Raw genomic sequence first — 4,013 nt, 5'->3', positions numbered from 1 at the left:
TTATTTTTCACGAACCTATGAGCTATTCACATTCAAACATACTATCACACTAACGGAATATTAGTATAATCCAGAAATCCATGCATGAAGACGTGATACTATATACTTAAAATAGAGAATATATTTTTCGAAGAAACTAAAAACCGTGAATGATTCCTACATTAGGGTAACCGTGCCTTCGATAATTCAGTGCTGCTGTAACGCTTCGTTAGCAACTGTAAATTGTAATTTTTTAATTCAGCGCAAAACTACGCTGCTTGTGATAGGTAGATGTCGTTTTTTAATTCATCATATTGATCACAACCTAGCGAACCAAACAGCGGTTCCAGCAGGTTAGAAACATGCTGGTCAATCACAATCATATTCATCATACATTATTATCACATCTATCACGCTTACAGCAGCGCTGAATTATCGAAGGCACTGTGGCACGCCGACGAATCGTTAGGTTTCGTCGCGGCCAACTCGAAATAATGGAACGCGAGATATGCGATGAATGCGGATAAACTTTATTAGAACAATGTATCAATTAAACAATAACGGCGAATGCCAATCTCGCCTACGTTGGGAGGTTTTGTGCTTGTCGCGAGTCACGTGTGCGTGATCGTCGATGACGTTTGCCGACGGTCGGATCCCCGTTACTGAGCCCAAAGACCTGTGGTCGCGGCGGCAAGACGGCGGAAGCAGACACGTGCGCGTGCCGTCGGATCGAGAAACCGTTGAGTGTGAACGGACAGGTTATACGCGAAGCGGGTACAAAAAAGACTAGGTCGTGACGGCCGCCCGACACTTCGAAGGCGCGAACGCCGCGGAGGTGCCGAGCGGTGTTGCCAACATTGGGAGGCGAGACCGGAGGGGTGAGAGCAATGTGGTGAGGTCACTGTCCCACCACATCACTCCCCCCCTAAAAAGAGAAAAAAATTTACAAGTTATTTTTTTTTTTTTTACAAAGCTGAAGTCGAAATTTGGCTGAAGATGGATGTTGCCGGAAGTTGAGAGTTGATTGAAGTCGCAATGAAGGTGAAAACAGTGGCGGACGCAGGGGGGGTTTTGGGGATTCAACCCCCCCCAACCCGAAATGAATGGATGATTAATTTAAAACGTAATAGTTATTTTATCTTATGTACTAATGTTTGCTCATTGTTGGAGGAACTTGACGAGAACAGCACTAAAACTGATGGAGTACAACCCCATAGTCTACTTGCGTCAATACGTACTCCTCAATTTATTATATCTTTAATAATAATAAAGCCTATATTTAACTTAATGAAAAATCTTAGCGTATTTTTGCAAAAAGAAAATTGTGATTTGAGCCACCGTGTAAATTACGCTAATGATGTGTACGAAGAAATCCACGATATCCATCAAAATGCAGAAGAAAAATTTAAAAGTATATTTGTGAAAGCTTTGGAAATAGCAGGTACAGTTGATGTCCGTTTAGTGGTTCCTCGGTATGTCAAACGCCAGAAAAACCGTGATAACTATGAAGGAGACCCCGAAACGCACTACCGTCGATCCATCTTTATTCCATTTTTAGACCACTTATTAGATCAACTCGAATCCAGGTTTCTCGATCATCGTGAATTACTTTCAAAAATACAAAATATTTTACCAACAAATTGCAGTGAACTGACAACAGAAGAAATAGTCTTTACAGTCAAAACGTTTAGAAAAGAGTGGCCAAATAACATAAAGGGATCTGATGACATTTAGAATCGGATATCACAATGTGGCGCAGGTAACTTTATTTTTTATTATCTTAGGTATTCTTTGTTCTTTATATGAAAAATTATTTATATTATTATTTCAGACATCGTTCAAATACGCCTGAAGAAAAAAGGCCAAAAACGTTTGTTGATACTCTAAACTTTTGCGAATCTACGTTATATCAGTCTATACATCGATTTTTGCAAATTGGAGCTACACTTCCCGTTTCAGTTGCTTCGAGTGAAAGATCATTCTCTTGTCTCCGTAAATTAAAAACCTATTTACGAAACAAGACGGCGGAGGACCGATTGAATGGATTAGTATTATTGAACTTATACAGAAACGTAGAGGTATTTTATGAGGATATCTTGAATATTATGGCAAAAACACCGAGGCGGATAAATTTGATTTTATAATTAATTGTAATGACTTCTAAAAATACAATAAATAATTATTTCAAAATAATGGTAATTATTCTTATTTTTTTCAAACGCCCCACCCCCCCCCCACCCAACCACCGAATTTTTTTCTGCGTCCACCACTGGGTGAAACCGAAGAAAGTGATGAGAATGAATTTGAAGACTGCCGGAGAGTGAAACTGAGTGAACGATGTATGTAGAATGGCGAATTTTCGACGACGAGAGGCCGATGCGCGAAAAAAGATACCGCGCGACAGTCGCGATGTCCCTTAGCCGTGTGTCCCGAATTTAGTGATGGGCATAATCGAGATATATAATCGAGATATTTCGAATTTCGATTATATCTCGTTTATTTTAAAAACAATGGATTCTTGATCTATTTTAAATTAAAATAGTAAAAAACTCTAAATGTATATAACTGAATATAAATTATTTCGAATAATGTCCATGGAACGAGGGAATTATCAATAATTAACTATCATACATTTTAATCAAATTATTATTAAATTGTTGTTGACTTCGAGTCTGTATTTTCGTCTTTCGAGTTTCGACTCGTTTAATATAATACAGTGCCTACTACATTTACCTAATAATGTTGTATTATTCTTAGTTATTTATATTCTAAACATAGACATATAAATTAATATTTATGGATATGATGGTATGATTCTATATAATCATTAATCACTTAACCACAAAACAATAATAATTGCTTAGAACCAACTAGAACGTTTAGAGTCCGCCGGCCTGCCACACTATGCGTTTTAGCGGGTCCGGTCGAAACTCTAAACTAAAAACTAAAAACATTAAAAGCTAAGAATAGTAAGAAATAAGAATCTCTATTTCTTACCAATTAAAATCTATTTATTTAAAAATTTGGTTTATAGTCTTGATACTAATTCGATAATGCACATCACTAGTCTCGATATGTACTTCCACGCTCGGAGCGGGCCGTGGCAGTGCCGTTGCAGCAGCGACACAAGTGTGTTCCAGACAGCGGGGGGAACGGGTCGGGGGAGGCAAAGTCGCGTGATGCAGTATTCCTGCAAACGGTGGTCTCGTGCTGGGTTGGGGGCGGAAGACTCGTCGACCGTCTGACCATGATCGTATTTACGTGAAACGTCTCTAAGCGGTGGTCCCGCGGGGTACTGAGAACGTACGCGCTTTTCGTTCGAAAGGGAAGATGGCGGGCGAGCGTGTTCGTGAAGATGAGTCTTGAGGGTTGAATTTTGAGTTGATTGCAGTTGCGATTTGATTGAAATTGGTAGGGGACGATTTTTACTGGAGCTGATATATTGAATTTTGAAGAAAATTTTGTTGATTTGCGGTGGATATTACAATTTGCAAGTCCGGGCTGAAAGAAGGAAGAATTTTTTTTTTTTTTTATTGATCTAAAAAACATCGGCTTCTATGGCCATTAGTTTGACATTAACTTAAGATTTTACAATTGTATGGTTGACTTATACTATGGCTTAAATTAGGTTATATAGCTGAATTTATTTAATAAATTGTAGGATTTTGGTGGTTGATTGGGGGTCGGGTCCGAGTGCTTCTCCGATTTGTTGTGAGTAGTATATATTTGTATGTTCACAACCAGCTTAGGAAGCCAGCTTTTAGGAAATCTTAAAACTGAAATAATTATTTCAAGTAAAAACAAAAATTATTAAACAATAGTTTTTTATTGTTATAAATTAATTCTTAATGATATTTACACAAGTTTTCTTACTTCTCTAGTAAAAGGTACATATTCTACAGTACGATCATGAATTAATAAACAGTAAGCAGTCACACCTGCAAGCGATTCTGAAGCTTCGATTTCCAATTGAACATCCACTGCTGAGGCTGTGGTTGAATCGTTCTGTTTGAAGTATCGATAACTATAATTGG

This window comes from Acyrthosiphon pisum, chromosome A1 (assembly GCF_005508785.2).
Source record: "Acyrthosiphon pisum isolate AL4f chromosome A1, pea_aphid_22Mar2018_4r6ur, whole genome shotgun sequence".
Taxonomy (NCBI): Eukaryota; Metazoa; Arthropoda; class Insecta; order Hemiptera; family Aphididae; genus Acyrthosiphon; species Acyrthosiphon pisum.
The sequence above is the reverse complement of the archived record's forward strand: the minus strand, read 5'-3'. Positions refer to the sequence as shown.